The following is a 21,107-nucleotide window of genomic DNA, read 5'->3' on the forward strand; positions in this document are numbered from 1 at the left end:
GTCAGTGCGGCATTTCGCGCCGTTCTTTCCGCGGTTGGCGGCGCCGCGTTTTGGGTTGCTATGGTGCTTGTTTTTGGCGACAAAATGGCGGCGTGCATGCGCAGACGTGGTTTTTGGCGGTTGCCATGGGTGCTGTGACGTACTTCTGGCCAAGATGGCGGCGCCCGTGCGGGGGGTTTTGCCGGCGCCGCGCCGCCGCGGGACGGCCGCGAAGCGACCCGAAACGACCCCCCCGGCGCGCTGGGCGCGCGCCGGGGGGTCGTTTCGGGTCGCTTCGCGGCCGTTCCGCGGCGGCGCGGCGGTTGTATGGTTGGCGGTGGTTCAGATCGATTGCCGTCGTTCGCGGCGGGTTTTTTGGCGCTGGGGGGGTCGGTGGGTTGGGCGGGGGGTGTCGTGCTTGCGTTACTATGCCGTTTTTTTCGTGGTTTTGTACCTATTTTATTAAAATTTTTTTGTTGCCGTTTTTCAACATGTCGGCTGTGTGACGTCATTGGAGGCGGGTCCTAGGGGGCGGTGCGGCGTGACGGGCAGCTCTGGGGTGGGGCCGGGGGCGGTGTGGTGTGACGGACAGCTCCGGGGCGGGGCCGGGGGCGCTGCGGCGTGACGGCCAGCTCCGGGGCGGGGCTGGGGGTTTTTGATGTCATTTCGGTGGTGATTTGGGGTGGGGTGATTTGTTTGTTGTTGAGTGTGGGGCTTTTTTATGGCGTGGGTGCTGACTAGGGGGAAATGTGTGGCTGTCATGTGTGTTGGGCTGGGGGTCTGTGGGAGGGGATAGGTGGTGTGCATGATGGGGGGTGGCTGCTTGGCGTTGGGGGGGTGCACGGGTGGGGTGAGTGATTGGGGAGTGGGTGCTTGGGGCTGGGGGGGTGCAGGGGCGAGGTGAGTGATTGGGGCTGGGGGGTGCAGGGGCGGGATGGGTGATTGGGGAGTGGGTGCTTGGGGCTGGGGGGTGCAGGGGTGGGGTGAGTGCTTGGGGCTGGGGGGGGGGGGGGGGGGGGGGGGGGGGGGGGGGGGGGGGTGCATGGGCGGGGTGGATCATTGGGGAGTGGGTGTTTGGGGAGGGGTCACTGCTGGTTACTTAGTGTTAGGAGGCAGTGGTGGTGTGAGAGGGCTAGGGGCTGGGTATAGTGTGGGTGTGTATGGGTGGGGGACCCCCTATATAGGGTATATAGTATAAAGAAAAAGAATAAAAACTATAAGTCTGGTGCAGCAGTAGAAGGTTTCGTGCTCCCGGGGAGTAAATGGTATCTATTTATAATCAAGATTTATTTTGTTTATTTACTCCCCGGGAGCATAAAAGGTTCTACTGCTGCTTTTTTTAAACTTTTAAGCTAGAAAGCAAACTGAGAAGTTAGAAGAGAAAGGAGTTTGAGTTGATCATTTCTTTTCACTCAAACTTTAAGTTGGAGTGAAAAGAAATGATGAACTCAAACTTGAGAGAAAAGAAAAGTTCTTTTCTCTGTAACTCAGAGTTAGAGGGAAAGAGAGAATGAAAAGAAATAAAGTCTGAGTTACAGAGAAAAGGGATAGAGACTTAGAGTGAAAAGAAAAAGAGGGACAGTGCACAGAAACACAGAGGGAAAGGAAACAAAGTAAGAAGGAAAACAAAGAGAGGGAGAGTGGAACAAAATAAAAACTCTATTTCCTTTCCCTCTGAGTGAGAGAGAAAAGAAACAGAGTTGAAGTGGAAAGAAAAAGAAGAGAGGGATGGGGGAAAAGAAACCAACTCTCTTTCTTTTCCATCTAACTCGGAGGTAGAGAGAAACAAAGCAGAGACAATTCCTGTTCACTGTAACTGAGTTACGGTGGAAAGGAATCGACTCCGTTTGCTGTCTGTCTAACTCGGAGCGAGAGGGAAAAGAAACAGAGGAAGGGTGGAGACAAACCGACTCTATTTCTTTTCTGTCTAACTCAGAGGTGGAGAGAAAGGAAACAGAGACGATGCCTGGTCCCTGTAACTCAGAGTTACAGGGGAAAGGAATCGACTCCATTTGCTGTCTGTCCAACTCGGAGCTAGAGGGAAAAGAAACAGATTCGGAGAGAAAAGAGACAGAGGGAGAGTGGAGAGAAACTGACTCTATTTCTTTTCTGTCTAACTCAGAGGTAGAGAGAAAGGAAACGGAGACGATTCCTGTTCACTGGAACTGAGTTACAGTGGAAAGGAATCGACTCCATTTGCTGTCTGTCTAACTCGGAGCTAGAAGGAAAGGAAACAGAGTTGGAGGGAAAATAAAGGGTTGGAGTCAGAGAGCAAAGAAACAGAAAAATAGAGGAAGTGACAGACAGAAATAAGGTTAGAAAGAGACAGAAAAGCAAGAAATAGAATGAAAATAATGACTACACCACACCAAAGACACAGGGGTTGGGGAGGAGGGGTGGGGGGGGTCATCTTTATTAGGGGTGAGGCAACTTTATTGAATGAATTTATTTACAGTACAGAAAAACACATAGAAACTGGATACAAATGCATTACAATACAATACAATTGCTGTACACGCTGAAAAACTCCTAATTCACATACAGAACAATACAGAGAAACACAGCAGCAAATACAGAACAATACAAGCCAAATACATATTAACGTAATATAACCATTTCTGAAAAGGACAATACATGCTGTTTCATTATTACCGCTCCCCCAAACCACAAGGAGCACGCAGAAAACACAATACTCATTCGCCACAGAAGCCGGCTTCTGCTCACACACACGCTCACCTTCGCTCTCCTCTCAACCGCCCCGTTATAACCCTGCTGGCGGTGGTCCTCGGGAACGTGGTTCCCGGGAGCCTCGAAATCGGCCTGCCTGACGAAAACCCCGGTCCGGGGCCGGTCCGTGCCCAAACTTAGGCGATGACTGTCGCCTCGCAGACCGGCCGGGACCGAGGAAAAAAAAACCCCAGCTGGGAGGGAAAAAAAAAAAACCCCCCCAGCTGGGGATTTTTTATTCTAAATTTAAAAGTGAATTTAAAGTCCTGAAAAGCAATACACGCAAGGTTAGAACCGCACAACACACACCCCTCCTACCCCACGGGAACTCGGTTCCCGGGGGCCTCATAAATCAGCCTGCCTGACGAAAACCCCGGTCCGGGGCCGGTCCGTGCCCAAACTTAGGCGATGACTGTCGCCTCGCAGACCGGCCGGGACCGAGGAAAAAAAACCCCAGCTGGGAGGGAAAAAAAAAAAACCCCCCCAGCTGGGGATTTTTTATTCTAAATTTAAAAGTGAATTTAAAGTCCTGAAAAGCAATACACACAAGGTTAGAACCGCACAACACACACCCCTCCTACCCCACGGGAACTCGGTTCCCGGGGGCCTCAAAATCAGCCTGCCTGACGAAAACCCCGGTCCGGGGCCGGTCCGTGCCCAAACTTAGGCGATGACTGTCGCCTCGCAGACCGGCCGGGACCGAGGAAAAAAAACCCCAGCTGGGAGGGAAAAAAAAAAAACCCCCCCAGCTGGGGATTTTTTATTCTAAATTTAAAAGTGAATTTAAAGTCCTGAAAAGCAAAAGCAATACACACAAGGTTAGAACCGCACAACACACACACACACACACACACACACCCCCCTCCTACCCCACGGGAACTCGGTTCCCAGGGGCCTCAAAAATCAGCCTGCCTGACGAAAACCCCGGTCCGGGGCCGGTCCGTGCCCAAACTTAGGCGATGACTGTCGCCTCGCCAACCGGCCGGGACCGAGGAAAAAAAAACCCCAGCTGGGAGGGAAAAAAAAAAACCCCCCCAGCTGGGGATTTTTTATTCTAAATTTAAAAGTGAATTTAAAGTCCTGAAAAGCAAAAGCAATACACACAAGGTTAGAACCGCACAACACGCACACACACAAGCACACCCAGACCCACCGACTCTCACAGACAGACACGCCCTGACACACAGCAGGAGACTCTAACTCACACAGTGACCGCAACCCTTATTTGAAACACTGTGCTGCACAAAATGCCCCGAGACATCTTCTCGCTGCTGCTTCTCAACATCAAATGGTAGATCCTCAGAAAATAGGCATCAGAGACCTGCAAGACAACACAAGGTGGTCAGTGAGGGATTGTATGGTAGCTAGGACTCAGCCCCCCTCTAGGCCCACACATTTTGTACACAAAAACCTCATAGAAAACAGGACCTATAACCTTTTATACCTGTTCTACCTAACTCTAACTATGTGCCAGGGCAGGGCAGCTCCAAGCCAAAGCACTTTTTACAGAGGCGAGCACAGCACAAGGCACTTTTTACAGAGGCGAGCACAGCACAAGGCACTTTTTACAGAGGCGAGCACAGCACAAGGCACTTTTTACAGAGGTGAGCACAGCACAAGGCACTTTTTACAGAGGCGAGCACAGCACAAGGCACTTTTTACAGAGGCGAGCACAGCACAAGGCACTTTTTACAGAGGCGAGCACAGCACAAGGCACTTTTTACAGAGGCGAGCACAGCACAAGGCACTTTTTACAGAGGCGAGCACAGCACAAGGCACTTTTTACAGAGGCGAGCACAGCACAAGGCACTTTTTACAGAGGCGAGCGCAGGCGATGTCTGCCGGGTGAACGTGGCGATAGCCGCGGGGACGCGAAGGCCGGTTCCTCGGACGAAAAAATCCACGACGACGTCGAGAGGCTGAGACGGCCGACGACGTGAAACGCGAGAGCGTGAGAGGATGGATTGGAACTGCCCTGCCCGGCAAAAGCTCTGGGGAGCTCGAAAAGAAACCCTCTCCCTTGGCTTCAGAGGGGCCCACCCCACTACAGCCCTGTCCTGTACCTTAACTTCAAATTGGCTCCACTGATTATAAATGCTTTTCCCCTGATCCCAACTTCCACCTGTGACGCTTACCTTTTGTAACGTAATAGGACAAGACCCATCCTCGATAGGATGCGTACGTCGAGACGTCCCCCGCGCCGGCTTCGGTGCGGCCGATCGCAAACTTCGGCTCTGCCTCTCTGCACGGAACCTCGGACAAAACAGAAAATATGACTGGCACCATCCGCAAGGTGGAATTCCTGATGCGGTTCCTTTATTCCATCTTGGACTACGAAAGCTTGTCAGCCAACCGGGGACTTAAACAGAAGAAAAACCACTCAGTGCCACCTCTCGTACTCAAAGATCCCCTGTAAAGTTCTGAAGACAGAGCCCTCAAACGAGTGTGGGGTGCTTTGCATCTAGGCGTGTGCAGTTTTTAAAAAATTCGAATCGCCTCCCTTGCTTTCTAGACACTGCTCACCGGCGTGGCAGGCTAGGGGCGGCTGAGGCGAAACGTCTTTCCCCCGGTACCGAGTGCACGACAAATCTGCAACCCCTTCTGTCTCTCAGAATCCTGTCCGTGACACCGATTCGTGTCGGGATCCACGAGGTGGGATTTGTCATGTGGTTCTTTCATTCTATCTTAGAGAACTAAACATTATCAGCAAACAAGTACTTTAAACAGAAAAATCAGTCAGTCCAAACTCTTGTACTCAAATATCCCTTGGAAAATTCTGAAGACAGAGCCCTCAAACGAGTGTGGGGTGCTTTGCATCTAGGCGTGTGCGGTTTTTAAAAAATTCGAATCGCCTCCCTTGCTTTCTAGACACTGCTCACCGGCGTGGCAGGCTAGGGGCGGCTGAGGCGAAACGTCTTTGCCCGAGACTGAGTGCACGACAAATCTGCAACCCCTTCTGTCTCTCAGAATCCTGTCCGTGACACCGATTCGTGTCGGGATCCACGAGGTGGGATTTGTCATGTGGTTCTTTCATTCTATCTTAGAGAACTAAACATTATCAGCAAACAAGTACTTTAAACAGAAAAATCAGTCAGTCCAAACTCTTGTACTCAAATATCCCTTGGAAAATTCTGAAGACAGAGCCCTCAAACGAGTGTGGGGTGCTTTGCATCTAGGCGTGTGCGGTTTTTAAAAAATTCGAATCACCTCCCTTGCTTTCTAGACACTGCTCACCGGCGTGGCAGGCTAGGGGGGCTGAGGCGAAACATCTTTCCCCCGATACTGAGTGCACAACAAATCTGCAACCCCTTCTGTCTCTCAGAATCCTGTCCGTGACACCGATTCGTGTCGGGATCCACAAGGTGGGATTTGTCATGTGGTTCCTTCATTCTATCTTAGACAACTAAACATTATCAGCAAACCAGGGACTTAAACACCAAAACACACTTAGAGCTTGCACCCACCTGTCCTCTGGCATCCTGGGCTGGGATACCTTGCAAGTAGACCACCTAAAATAGAAAAACAAGGGATTAAAGTTATAGCAGAAACTGAGACCCCAGCAAGAACAACTGCTTCTCTTCACCAACCGAGGCTCACCTTCACAATGCTTCACCTTCACTGCTGCTATCGGGCTTTACTTCCTGAAAAAAAAGACAAAGACCAGAGCTGTAACACAGTGACTGACTCCAGCCCCGCTGCAAAGAAGAACCGTGACCGACCTTGTCAGGGGGACCCCCTCATCTGGGATACTGCGCTCTGCCGGGAGGTCGATCCATCCGCATCTGAAAAAAATTTAGGAAAAAAGTCAAAGTGCTGCAGGGTAACTTCACAGCTCCAGACACCTTCTGCCAACATAACAATACCACCTAGACTCCAACTACAGCCCCTATTACGAATCCCCAATTACAAGTGCCCAGGACTTGTCCTAGAACACCTAAAACCGGGCCGGGCGGCAGGGCAGAGCAGCTCCGGACCGAATACCCCCAGACACCCGTGACAAATGAGACGAGAGACGAGGGGACACGACAGGGAGAGAAAACTCTCTGAGACGAGAAAGTCCTCACGAGGACCGAGGGAATGCTGGACGAGATGACCGAGGGGGGACCGAAGGCGAGCCCGCCGGGTTGGGATGACCCCGGAGCAAAAAGATGACGACGGGACGACTTATTCCGAGAACCGCGGAGACGGATGCCTGAGAATCCTGTGGCTGGAATCCTCTGCCTGCCTTTGAATCGGCACAAGTCCTTATCCACTGTAAAGAAAGATGACTGCACACAGCTGTGAACACAGCTGAGAACAAGACCTAAAAAGACATCCGATCGGATGCTTCTGAAAAGAGATGCGATTCTGACGCGTGTCCGAGCTCCCGAATCGAAGCTTCGCCGGTGTCGGCACCGGGCCGAGGAACACAAAGATGGGAGATGAGCGGAAGGACGCCAGGTTTCTCATAAGCCCCTGGGAGGGCTAAGGCAAGAGACATACTACGCGAGATGCGCGGAAGACACGGAAGGCACGAGAGACGAGTGACGACACACCCTGGGACTGCTCTGCCCTGCCCGCCTCAGCATCGCGAGCCGAAGTGAGGCTTTCCCCCGATGGGGCCTAGGGGGTCATTTCTCGAGCCTCCCCATCCCCAAAGCTCACTCAAAAACCCAAACCGATCTGAGTCCCGACCCGCCGCCCTGCTTTGATCCCCTCCGCGGGCTCCGCTTATCTCTCGGATGGCTGAAGACGTGAGTCACGGCGAGAGGCCGGTCAGGGGCCAAACGAAGCCACCTCGCCGTCTGGGAAGTTCTTCTTTCGCCGGGCTGTTGTCTCAGACAAGTATCATCACCTATGATAAAGAAAAGCAAATATAAGTGCAGAATCTTAGTGGCATATTCACCAAAACCCAACTATGCTCCTACTCACCGTCTCTTAGGAACGCCCGGGTCCTCGGGCCGCACGCTTCGGCCACGCTCCGAGGCGGACGCCGTCGTCGCGGGGCACGCCTAGAATGAACGGAGAGGAGGCGATGCGGCGTCGCTAAAAGTCGAGCACGCCGTCGCCGCTCCTCCCGACGCCCCCGACTCGCCGCGGCTCCTCGGCCGTGGCTGAAGGCTACCCGGACCGCACCTTCACGTGGACGAGGTCGAGGCTTCGTCACGGACTCCGGTAACATTTGCTGGGGCTCACCGGAGAAGCAAACCGGGTCTCTTGGCAGGGCAGTGAGGGGGCCTCAGCACAACATCAGGAGGCAGCCTAAAACACACAAACAAGCAGGAATGCTGGAAGTTGCACCAGAAACTGAGACCCCAGCAAGAACAACTGCTTCTCTTCACCAACCGAGGCTCACCTTCTACCTGCTTCGCCTTCGCTGCTGCTATCCGGCTTTACTTCCTAAAAATAAAGACAAAGAGCAGAGCTGTAACACAGTGACTGACTCCAGCCCCGCTGCAAAAGAAGAACCGTGACCGACCTTCTCAGGGGGATCGCCTCATCTGGGATGGGGCGCTCTGCCGGGAGGTCGATCCATCCGCATCTGAAAGAAAGTTAGGAAAAAAGTGCTGCAGGGTAACTTCACAGCTCCAGACACCTTCTGCCAACATAAGAATACTACCTAGACTCCAACTACAGCCCGTATTACAAATCTCCACTACAAGTGCCCGGGACTTGTCCTTGAATACCTGCAACGGGGCCGGGCGGCAGGGCAGAGCAGTTCCGGACCAAATACCCCCAGACACCCGTGACACGTGAGACGAGGGGACACGACAGGGAGAGAAAACTCTCTGAGACGAGAAAGTCCTCACGAGGACCGAGGGAATGCTGGACGAGATGACCGAGGGGGGACCGAAGGCGAGCCCGCCGGGCTCGGATGACCCCGGAGGAAAAAGATGCTAACGGAACGACTTATTCCGAGAACCGCGGAGACGGATGCCTGAGAATCCTGTGGCTGGAAGCCTCTGCCTGCCTTTGAATCGGCACAAGTCCTTATCCACTGTAAAGAAAGATGACTGCATACAGCTGTCAACACAGCTGAGAACAAGACCTAAAAAGACATCCGATCGGATGCTTCTGAACAGAGATGCGATTCTGACGCCTGTCTGACCTCCCGAATCGAAACTTCGCCAGCTTCGGCCCCGGGCCGAGGAACGAAAGATGGGAGATGACCGGAAGGACCTGGTGTTTCTCATAAGCTCCTGGGAGGACTAAGGCAAGAGACATGTTACACGAGATGAACGGAAGACACGGAAAGCACGACAGACAAGTGACGACACACCTTGGGACTGCTCTGCCCTGCCCGCCTCAGCATTGTTAGCCAAAGTGAGCCTTTCCCTCACGGTGGCCTCAGAGGCCAGTTCTCAAACCTCCCCCTTCCCATAGCTGACTCAAAACCCTAACCGGTATGAATCCTCACCCACTGCCCTTCTTCGATCCCCTCTGTGACCACAGCCCTCGACTTATCTCTCCGAAGCGAATCCGTCGGAGAGACCGATCTGCTGCTAAGGAAAGCTGCCGCAGCGGTTCCCTTTTGTGTCACGATGAATCTGCTGAGAGAATCTGAAGTATCGCACTTGACGTGACCTAGAACTTCAGGAAACTGCAATCCTCCTAAAAAAAACCCAAACAGAAGAATCATTATAAAAGCATCTTATCACCCCTGAACTCCCAACCCAAAATCATGAACTTAAATACTCCCTGTGTTCCATAATGTTTTCTTCGAGGTGTTTTCTAAACCTCTGCTGCTTCAAATGCCCAAAAGATACCTGCTAAAAGCAGGCTGGAGTAAATTGAAAGAGCCTCTTCGCTGAAATGAGAGACAAGCTCTTTAGCCCAGCTGATTCCCTTGGAGGGAATAATGCCCCTTAGCACAGCCTGGGGTTAATATACCCCTAATTGAGCCCGCCTCTTTTTCCCACGATGCCTGGGAAAAGGGAGGCGGCAAATCCCACCGGGTATAAAAGCCCTCGGAGGGACTGTAGCTGTTTGGCTCCTCTGAGTTAAAATTGAGGTAAGGAGCTCTGCGTAGAAGAAAACTCTTTGAGAAAAGACAGTGTTTTCTTTTTTTACTGCAATTACTCAGAGCAATGGAGCAAAGGGAAAAAAAAAGGTAAGAAGCAAAACTTTGTGTTTCAGCAGTGTTGCCGGCTAAGTTGGATAATTTATGGACTTGCATAATTATGTATTAGTGATTACTAAGTAGCACTCCCCCTGTGATTAATTAGGGTGGAGAAGAATAGTATAGATATGAATGGTGTCTCATAGGGACCTCTAATTAGTGCTCTCTACATTATAAATGAAAATAAGAAAAAGAATAGACTCCCAGTTGGCATTACCGTTACATACCTGCTGGACTCGCTCCTGTTGGAAATATTTGGTGCCGGGGCGTGGGTAGAGGTACCCTGAAATGCAGCTTTAAACCCTTGAAATGCTGTGTCCTAGTTTAGGGCAAATTAGGGAGGAAAACTCCAAATGGGGGTTTCCCCAGGGAAATGACCCCTCCCTACCAACTGGTCCAGGAAAGGAAAGAAAAAATTCCTTGGAAAAAAGTGGAAAAAGCTGTTTATTTAACAGAAATTGAATAATATGAAAAAATAAAACCTCTCACTGTTCGATGGGATGGCAAGTCTAGGAAGAAAAGTCCTTTTCACGTGGTGTAGCTCGCCTCGCTCGGGTTCTTATCGGTCCTTCCGGCGCTGAAAAGTGCCGAGGCCTGGGCCCCGGTGGGCCAAAGGCGTGAGCTCCCGGGGTTTGGCCGGGTGTTCGGTCCGGAGCAGGTTTGCACAGATCCAAGGAAACAAAAATAGGAAAAAAAAACAAAGGTCCAGGGAACTCCTCTGCCTCAGCTAGCTAAAACCAACTAAAAGCCAGAGAGAAGCTCTGTCCCGCTGTCTGTCCATGCTGCAGACACCACGGTCCAGGAGCGGGATGTGTGGGAGTGATGTTTCTTCCATAATGCAAACGGTGTTCTTCTTCTTCCCCCCGCTCTCGCTTTCAGAGCCAGTCTTAAAGGTGCAGAATTTAATATTTAACATAAACCAGACAATTGGGGATACCGGTATCATAAAGTCACCCCAGGACATGCTGGAAAAGGCAACGCTAAAAATGAGCAAATGGGGCAGCTACCTCCACTTAAACGGATACAGTGGTAAATAAATGGCTTCTCCCCTTTAATTTAAACCCGTCAAATATTGGGAAAAAGAGTGGTTTTCCTCACTTTAAATCTCTCTGGTGATTGAAAAGGGGGCATTTTTTGGTTAATTCAGATCCATAAAAAAGCATCATCCCTGCTTTCCCTTTCCACTTAAAGTGGAAAAAAATAGAAAATGGGCATTCTCTATCAATTAATATCTCTAACAGCACAGAAAAGGCAGAGTTACCTCCAATTGAGACTATCAAAATTGCAGGGGAAGTGGATTTCTCTTCAATTCAAACACAGGCGATTGGGGAAAAGAAAGCTTTTTCCCTCAGCTTAAACGCCTTTTTTCCTGATAACCCATCCCTTCTTTGGGGCTGTGGAGATGGAGCGGCGAGGTAGAAGAGGAAAGCTGAAAACTGCCGCCCTCCGCCCCCCCCCCCCCCCCCGGGGAATGTGCGTGCTGCCCCGCCCGCTCGGGTGACCCTGCTCGGCAGGATGGGCTTTTCTCTCGGCTTTATCTTAAAGTGACGCTCCCCGCCCGGGTGAAACCGCCTGATCCCCCGGTCCCTGCTGGGTGCCGTGACCCTCGTTCCCGGAGGAACTCCCGGGATGCCCCCGCTGGCCCCTCCGGCGGCTCCCTGCGCGAGCCTTGCCCGGGTAACCCTCTCAAAACTGCCTCTGCAAGGAGCTGCTCCCTTCTCATCCTCACCGGTCACGCCTGAGGCTGCAGCACCTTGGAGTGGGGGGGGGGGGTTGGGGGTGAGGCGCAGAAACATCCTGCCGATCGTTCCCTCCCTTATGTGTCCCGCTGTCCGTCCCCGAAACGCCGGGGTGCTGGGCTTTCATTTCCGCGATAGAGAACCGGTCTCCTCCTCCGGGTGCCGTGGCCGAAATTGGGATTCTGCCGCATAAATCCCCTGCGTGCTGGGTTTGTGATTACGGAGGAAATTCCTCACGGGGTCCTAGGCGATTGCCGGTTACTGACTTCCACTTCCCTTGAGCGGTCGGGGGTTTGCCCGGCTCGTTTAGGGCTAATCCTGGCCGAACCCGAGCGCCCCCGTCGCTGCTCTGCCCTGAATTTCAGTGAAATATTGATATAGTTTATAAATGCTCCCTTTGCTCGCCGCTCGGTCTTTCCCCACGCAGCCGCGGGGACCGGGCTCGCTCTGCGCTTTGATCCCAGCCCCGGCGGTCCCGCCCAGGTGCTGCGGGTCATGGACGCGAGCTGAGGACCGCTCCAAATGTTGGGTTTTAAAGTAAAATTTCTATTACGCCCGGCTAAATGATCAAAATAACTACGTGTATTGATGATCACCAGGGAAAGCTTTTCAGGGAAGAAAATAGTCGTTTTGGTAGCGCAGATCCCATTTTGACAATAATTGCGTTCATTTGGGTTTGGGAATCCTGCCGGTGTAAGACATCTGAGAACTGGTATTTTGCAATTTGATATTTTGAAATTGGGTGCTTTTCATATTTTGGAACTCACTAGTTTACTATTTTGAAACGGAATCATTTTGGAATGTTGGAACCCCGTATTCTGGTATTTTGCAATTGGATTCCTTTGGAAATTTTCAACTCGGTGATTTGAAACTGCGTGACGCTGGTATTTTTGGACTTGTTCTGGTGTTTTAGAAGTGGGCATTTCTCTCCCCTTCCGCAGTTTGACAGGCTGGCACAGGGGGGGAGACGCGGGGAGCGCGGGGACGGCGGCAGAAGCCTCGGTGATAAAAGCTGTGATTGCGCATGCGTGGGTGGCGTCAGCGCCGCAGGGCAGCATGGGGGAGTGGTGTACGGCAGCGGGAGTTTCGGATCGGCCCGGGCCACACCGCGCGGATCGGTGTCGCTGGACGGCGGCGGCGGGGCCGGCGGCTCCACGGGTGCCGGGAAAGCGGAGCCTGTGGGGCGGCAAGGCAGCGCGGGCGGCACGGAGGGGGTGTAGGGGAGCTGAGCTGCGGGAACGGCGATGCCGAGGGTGGGCGGGGTGGCGGAGCCGGGAACCACGGTGTCGGCGGGGGAAGGTGGGGTCGCGGGGACGGCGGCGGCGGGGCCTGTAACCGCGGGGACGGCGGAACGGGGCGGGACCGCAACATCGGGGGTAGCTGGGACGGCAGGAGGGAGGCAAAAGCGGGCGGGCGGTGGGAGGGGTGGGAACGGAGCGTGCCGGAACTGGGGTAGGGGGAACGGGCGCCGCGTGGTCGGGGGCGCGCCGGTCTCAGTGGGCAGGAAAGGAGGGGGGCCGGCGGGGACAGAGGATGCGGGGGCCGCGTGGTCGGGGGGAGGGGTAGGAGATACGGGGGTTGCAGGGGTACGGGGGGCTCGTCACACGTTGTGTATTGGCAGCACGCATTTCTACGAGTGCTCTGCAGGCTGGGAGGAGCTTAGCGGCCGCCACAGTTCGGCAAGAGATGTTATTAAAAAGCTTATTACCAACTGTGTCCCAAAAATCTCTAGTAAAAAATTCTAAGTGTTTTGCGTTTCGGAAATTAACTAGAGTCCAGGTTAGGAGGGTTTTTAGTTCTCATTTAGGCAATTTACTTTGGCTGGCTTTTAGTGAGAATTTTAGTTGCTTATACAGCTTTTTTTCTTGGGTTGAATAGTTTTGACCCGTGATAGACTGGTTTGTGACTCACCTCTTATTTTAATGATGTCGGCTCGTCTCTCAGAGCTCGGGTGATGGGTGCTGGCCGGGCACCTCCCGTCCGTTCTCGGGTGTCACTTAGTAATACTCGCACATAACCACGCTGCAGATTCGTCTAAAAACTACAGTGTGTACGCTGCAGCGGAAAAACTTTTAGAGAGTTGGGGGTGTAGATGCTGTGACAGCGTCTGCCCCTCGCTCGACCACGTAGAGGCTTTGCCCACCTAGCCCAGGTGAGACGTCGCCTCGCAACGCCCCCCTGAGCTCGGGGGCTCCACGGAAACCGGGGGTTCAGACGCTGCTTGGCAACCTTCACCCCGAAGAAACCACGCAGGGGATGTCCCGTGTAGCACAGAAGAGACGTGGCTTTGCCACCCTTCTCGGTGCCGCGGGGCCCTGCGGAAACCAGGGGTGCGGACGCCGTTCGGAACGTGCGCCCCGAAAAAGCCACGCGGCGGATACCTCTAGAGCTCCGGAGCCGACGCTGCTGAGCGACAGCCGGCCAGTGCCCGAGGGTGCCGCGGAACAGTGGAAAGAGAGTTACGGTTTTATGGTGATCGGCCGCATAAACTGCGCTCTAGACGGCCTTAAAGGGTGAAAAAACCTGTCTTCGTAGTTGCCAGTGATGATGGAGCAGTGTCTCACCGATGGAGGAGTCGTGGGATGGCTCGTAAACATGCGGGCGCCAGGTATTGGTGTGTAAAAACACTCACTCACGGTGAGAGACTTCTCCGGGGTCAAGCTGTTCAAGTATAAGCAATTTATTATAAGGGTAAAAAGAGGGGAGATCCGTGTCCGCCCCCAGCCTCGGCGTCCACGTGGTCCGGGGAAGGGGAGAGAGAACGGGTAGAGCAGGGGAGGAGAGGTTGGGAAAGGGGAGGGAGGGAATAAGAGAGCAATAGAGGGAAAGAGGGAAAAACCAGAGGTAGAGAGCAGGGAAGACTAGTGGGGTAGGACCAGGGAGAGGGGGCTGAGAGTTAAGAGTGGGTGAGAGGGCTAGACGGGAAGGAGGTGAGGGAGCGGGGTTCAGAGGTAAGAGCGGGGGAGAGGGGAGCTGAAAGAGGGGTAAGAGTTGAGAGCGAAGTTCTTGTTACAATCCAATATATCTTTTTCTATCGTGAATATTCTAATTTTTAGTAACCAATCACCATGAGACACGGCCACTAAAGAGTTTACATACGGCCTATGCGCTTCCCTATATTAACATACAGTGCTGCACTTTAGACTCTACAAAGCTTTACAAGTTCTTTCCTGGCTTCTTTACCTTTGGACTTCTCGATCAGCAGAAGGACATTGTTTTGTCAGCAGGGATTCTCGTTCAACTGGCTAGGCTATTGTTCTTTGGTTAACCGGCACTCGGTATCCTAGGACTCAGAGCAGGCTTTCATTTCTACTTTGATTCTAGCCTTCATATTTTCAGAATCTTCTGACAAACAATCACATTCATAAGGTTTCCCTGTTTCACCCTCCCCAACAGAGTTGCTTCCCTCAGTTTCAACTACTTTCGTCCTCATCATCCCCATTTTTTCTAGGGACGCTTTGGAGGGACTAGGAAGATGAAATCAAAAGGAAAAAAGGAGAAAGATCCCCCCTGCAAATCCAGTTCCCCCCTGCAAATCCATGCACCGGTTCATCTGCTCGGCTGCTGCTGCTTGACGGAGGTTTGTCCGATACCCGGTGCTGTTGCCCCTGGGTGAGAGGGTAGGGGCGGAAAGGGCTCGCCGCTAGTTCCCTGAACGCCTCGTTGTCTGCGCCTGATGCGCTGGGCCAGGCCTTGACTTTACCTGGATAGAGAATTGACAAAGCCAGAAGTTTTCTGCATCAAAACAATACTCAGGTCAATTGGACTTGGCAATTAGTGAATTAATATAGCAGCTGGATTTTTACCGTGGGCTTGGAGAATTGTTATCCGGACATGATTTTCCAATCTTCCCTTGATTTATCAGCAGTGCCAGACTCTGGGATGAGAGTATATATTTAGTACATTCAGTAATTCATATTACATATTATATAGATAAGTTTAATATCGCATAATATTAATTATGCACCGTCTTAATCAGTTTTTGATTGCTGTAAAAGTATTATTTCCTATATGTATACATATGCATGTGTTTTACTTTGATGGTTTTTCACTGTCAGAACAAGACAGTGGATATTTGACCTTTGTTTACAAGAGAGGGGGAGGAAACAGGCTGCAGTTCAGAAGCGTGGAAACGCTATGTATGTATTTTAGATTTTGGAAAAAATGCCAAGATTGTATATCTATTGCGAATAATTCTTGAACGGTCCTTTTTAAACGAGTCTTTCACAAAGCCAGTTCCATCAATTATCAGGTATTCTTCTAACAGTACTCAAGCAAAGTTGAGAGAGAATTCTTTGGTTCCTGTCAAAGGTTCAGAAGCGAGAAGATTAAAAATTAATTTCAATTAGTAATTTGGAGTAAAGTGTATCTTTGTGTATTCACAGGTTCAAAGCAGAAGTAACTTCCTAGCGAAGAACCATGGAAACTCATCAGCTGCAGAGACGAGCAGACGGCCCAAAGACCGGAAGAGCGAGCACGCCGATGTGAACCATATCGAGACCGCAGTTGACGGCTGAACGCCTTTGAGCCTGCGCGCGAGAGCGATGAACTTTGGGTTTCATGTGAAAGAGGAGGAAAATCGATATTGTAAGGCCTCATTTCTTAAAGCATGGTGTGAACTGTCAAGATTCAGAATCCTGCATGAGAGATAAAGTCCTTGAAGATGAAGGTGAATCAGGTATCACCCTTGAGCTGTATCATTTTGTTGATCGCTTTGTGATGCAATTTCACCTGCGTCGCTTCTTTTAGTTAACTCAAAAGAAAGTGTACCTTATCTCAGTGAAAATAGATTTTTGTATAATATTCAATTTTTCTTTTTATTTAGCATGTTCTATATAAAGAGGCAACATCTCAGTGTAACCTTATATCAATCTTAGTCACACTTGATTGTGAAGAGTTTGACTCATGAAATTTCAGATAGATATTTATAACAACTCAGCTTTCAATTCAAGTAGTTTCAGCAGAAACTTTAAAGCAATTAGACAAATTAAGCTACCGGTTAAGTTAGCAACCTAGATCTATTTCTCTAGCTTTGAGTGGTTAGTTAACTGATGTTCAAAACTGGAGGCAGAGCGCTCTGTAGAACAGAGCAGCAGTTCTGTTGTTGGGGCATAGGGCTTGAGAGAAGGAAAAATAACCCTGAGTGAAAATTAATCAAAGAAAAGGTTTGGGTTGATTTTTTTTTTTTTTCTTTTTTTAAGGAGTGGGGCAAATGTTGGAGTCTGGAATACAGAGTGCGTACCCTTGTTTCTGATACTTAGTTATAAGATCCAGAAAAACATTGAATTTCATATAATGTGAAATTCATGAGCATGTTTTCATGGTGATACATGAAAACAAATGTTAAAGTTAGATAGAAAAAGCTAAAAGTGTAAGGGTATAGATTAGAAAGTTTTTTTAAATCACTGGGTGAAAAAGTTTAGAGAACAGGAGACAAGATGGAGGATTTAGGGTGTTGTCTCTTGTCCCTTTTTCTTTCTTTTTCATGTTCTTCTCAGAGAGATCAGAGATGTTAAGAGAGACACCGGGGTTTCTGATAAGCCCCCGGAAGGGATAAGGTGAGGCACGTATGACACGAGAGGTACAAAAGGCACGGAAGGCACGGTAGAAAAGTGACACGACACACCCCGGGATTGCTCTGTCCTGCGCACCTCAGCACTGTGAGCCAAAGTGAGGAATTCCCTTGAGGTAGCCTAAGGGGACACAGCTTGGACCTCCACATCTCCAAAGCTGACTCGAGAATCCTTGGCCACGAGTGCTTACCTGGCACACCGCTTTCATGCCCCTCTGTAGGTCTTGGACTTCGACTTAGCTCTCATATGCGTGGGGACGAGAAGCCATGTGCGGCACAAGGGAAGGCCGCCTCACCGTCTGGCACGTTTCTGGCAGGCTGTTGTCTCTTGGACAGGTACAATAAAGAAAACCAAATATCAGTGCAAGATCTTAGCAGCACATCTGTGAAAACCCAACACTTGCGGTCTCCTGACAATGGCTGGGTCCTTCGCCTACATGCTTCAGCCCCGCTGGGATGCTGAGGCTTGAGGAGCGAAACTCTTCAAGCGGTATTGCTGTGGATCCGAACGAACCGCCGCCTCGATGAGGTTTGGGAGCCTCCCCGGTTGCGAATGAACGGGGAGCCCGGGGTGGGCCGGGGCTGGAAACCCCGGGTTATCCCACACAAGGGGGACCTACGTGGCCGCTATCTCTTCTCAACTGGCCCTAGAACACGGTGTACTGCCTGCACCTCTCGGGGTTCTGGCACTCTGCTGCTTTAGGATTCCTGCCTGCAGCTGACTCAGGGAAATGGGAGCGCTGTTAGGGCTGCTGTTTATGGTTGGGGGTAGGGTACAACTGTATTCTACCGTACCTGTACCCCTTATTTTCAGTGTTTGCTCAGCCTTTTTTTTTTTTTGGAACTCTTGTGACAGATGGAGGGCACTGAGGAGGGACTGCCAAGATGGAATCAAAAGGGAAAAGCAGAAAGATCAGCCCTGCAAATCCACACTGGCTCACCTGTTCAGCTGCTGTTTCCTGGCAAAAAGCTTTGTCCCTCACCACCTCCTCTGAGCAATGCTCCAGGTCCAAGTGCATCCAGGTGCTCCCCCAGACCCTATGAGATGCTCTCACCGTCATGTTGGAGTCTGAGATACAGAGTGTGTGCCCTTGTTTTTAATATTTAGTTCTAGGATTCAAGGAAACACTGAATTTCATATAATATGAAATTCATGTGCATGTTTTCATGGTGACACATGAAAACAAATGTTAAAGTTAGATAGGAAAAGTGTAAATGTGTTGATTAGAAAGTTTCTTAAATCACTGGGTGAAAAAGTAGTTTAGAGAACAGGAGACAAGATGGAGGATTTAGGGTGTTGTCTCTTGTCCTTTTTCTTTCTTCTTCATGTTCTTCTCCTAGGGGTGTTTTGGTAGTAGTAGGTGATTGGGTAGAAAATGTCAGAGTGCAGCACACAGGTGTTGGGTCATTGGGTCACTAAGAAAAATAATTTAGTTGGCACCTGTTAATTGGGTAAATGGACATATAAAAGACCTTGAAGAAGATCTTTGTTAGCCATTTTACCCCTTTTCTATCATAGTGTACATAGCTCCTTGTACCTTGTAATGCTGATAAGAAAAAATAAACAACTGAGACCGAACGAGAGAAAACCATGTTCCCTCTCATCAATCTTCAGTTCAAAGGGAAAAAGAACCCAAATCAAAAAGTCCATAAAGAGACAAGTGGCTCCCAAACTTGGGGCACTTTGAACTGAAGGCTCCTGTTGAAAAAAAAAAAAAAAAAAAGGAAAAAAGAGAAGACAGCAGAAAGCCGGAAAACTCCCTGGAAAGGGGAAAAAGATCTCGGTAATCCCGGTGCTGGTGAGAGCGGACAAGCCAAGCCGGACGTCTGTGAGCTGTGGAACGGATCACGGATAGAGGAGCTGAGAGAAAGCTGAGCCTGAGGTCAGGTAAGCCGTCAAAAGGGAGCAAAAATATGGGAAACGTGTCCAGACCTGAGGGGGAGGTTTTGGCTATTTTGGAAGCTATGGTAAAGGAGCACCCGATCTCTGTGTCCACGGATGAGCTTAAAAGCCTTTTATCCTGGGTACGGGTAGAATTCCCTAACGTGGATTCAGACAAAATTTTTACCCCAAGCCTGTGGGAGAAGATAAATGTGAGAGTATAAGAAAAAACCACTCTTAGAGACGAGGTAGCAGCTGAACTTCTAACGGCTTCTGCAGTGACTTGTGAAGTCATCGCCAGTAAATGGGACTCTGAAACTCAAGCAAGGGACACGATGGGTCCAGAAAAACAGAAGGGTTTGTTTCAGTCAAATGCGGAATGCTTGTTACTGCACGCTGTAAAGTCTGTGTCAGCCTTCCTGAAATCTACCTTAGGAAAGAGAATGTCTAAGCCTGTTGAAAGCCCAGAAAAACAACTATACAGAGACGAGGAGGCAATTCGAAAACGCGGGCAGAATCTGCACAAAGGGGTCTTAGAGCTTGTGCAAGAGTGTCTCAGTTCTCTTGAAACTGTTCCAGCGCCCGGTCTGCCAGTGCCAGCAGAAGAGGGAGGGGAAACTTCCTTGGCCGCCTGCGTGCCGGCAGCCGAGTCCCTTTCCGGCCCTAAGGGAGTGGAGTGGACAGCCCTGTCCCCCCTGGGGGGGTACGGGAGGGCTCGGCCCGAGCCAGAGCGGTCCGGGACCTCCACGGGCACGGCGGCCCCTGCGCCCCGCCTGCCAGGGGTGGTCTTGGAGCCACAGCTGTCAGTCAACGTGACGTCAGCAGTGACGCAACCACAGCCGGAGCTCTATACCCCACCTGCGGCACCGCCCCCAGGCCAGCCGTCATCCCGGGCACCCGTGACGTCACAGGGAGGCGTGGTCCCGTCCCTCAGTGCCCAGCCCGGAGCCGGGGCACAGGCGGGTGGAGAAACTGAGCCTCGGCGTGCGCCAAGCGCTGCGGCGGCACTTTTAAAATTGAATTCGCTTTGCATTACAGCTGCAGCAGAGCAACAACAGCTGGAAAAAACAACAGCTTCACCACAGCAGATTGATTCGCTGGATACCACACAAAGCCAAGAGTCTTTTGAGCACAGCCGCGCTAACGCACAGTTCTTTCACTCTACAAATCCTCCCAGAGACATGGACTCAGGGTTACAGGACATGTCAATACAAACTCCAGCATCTCTGGGATGGTTTCAGAAAAATAGCCGAAAAGTAAAAATCAAAAGCATTGTAAAATGCATTACTGGCTTATCTGCAAATTATAGCGGTCACAAGCTTCAGAAAGAAGCCCTTATTGAAGTGCCTTCAAAAATGGATCAAAAAGTTTAAAAATGTTGCATAATAGAATACATATAGATGTTGTATTTCTAATGATATCTGTTGGTTTTGTTTTTACAGAATAACATAGAAAATTATATTTATGCATCCCAAGAAATTTAAAAGATTTTTCTTCAGTTTCAGTATTCTCAATACATGAAAGTTTTGAAAATGTTATCTTCTCTATACATCTACTGATAATGTAGTATTGTATGATATAGAGTGATCAAGCAGTATTACTGTAGTTACAGTCAGTTTCTACAAGATGCATTTCTTTAAAATTAAGTTGAAAAATCATATGATTAATCCTACAGAAAAAGGATTTAATGACAGGTTTCTTTCATTTTTAACCTTTCATTTGAATAAGTGTCCTGAGGTAACTTTATGATACTGGTATCCCCAGTCGTCTGGTTTATGTTATATATTAAGTTCTGCACCTTTAAAACTGGCTCTGAGAGCAAGAGGGGGGGGTAGAAGAAGCCGCAGTTTGTGTTAAAGAAAATATAACTCCCACACATCTCGCTCCTGGACTGTGTTGTCTGCAGCACGGACAGACAGCGGGACAGAGCTTCTCCCTGGCTTTTAGTTAGTTTTAGCTAGCTGAGGCAGAGGAGTTCCCTGGACCTTTGTTTTTTCCCTTTTTTCCTGGATCGGTGCAAGCCTGCTCTGGACTGGACACCCGGCCAAACCCCGGGAGCTCACGCCTTTGGCCCACCGGGGCCTGGGCTTTGGCACTTTCCAGCGCCGG

At 50.5% G+C, this 21,107-nt stretch overlaps 1 long non-coding RNA gene across 1 annotated transcript; it reads right to left on the bottom strand.

Annotated features, from left to right (window-relative positions):
- Positions 1 to 2,404: 2,404 nt before the first annotated feature.
- On the bottom strand, positions 2,405 to 6,194 carry LOC131576697 (uncharacterized). The gene is made up of 3 exons (XR_009277043.1): positions 6,171 to 6,194; positions 4,842 to 4,959; positions 2,405 to 4,027 (listed from the first exon to the last, which is right to left on the bottom strand). It is a non-coding gene; the product is annotated as an uncharacterized LOC131576697 (long non-coding RNA).
- Positions 6,195 to 21,107: the final 14,913 nt, after the last annotated feature.

Source organism: Poecile atricapillus, chromosome 2, assembly GCF_030490865.1.
Source record: "Poecile atricapillus isolate bPoeAtr1 chromosome 2, bPoeAtr1.hap1, whole genome shotgun sequence".
Classification (NCBI taxonomy): domain Eukaryota; kingdom Metazoa; phylum Chordata; class Aves; order Passeriformes; family Paridae; genus Poecile; species Poecile atricapillus.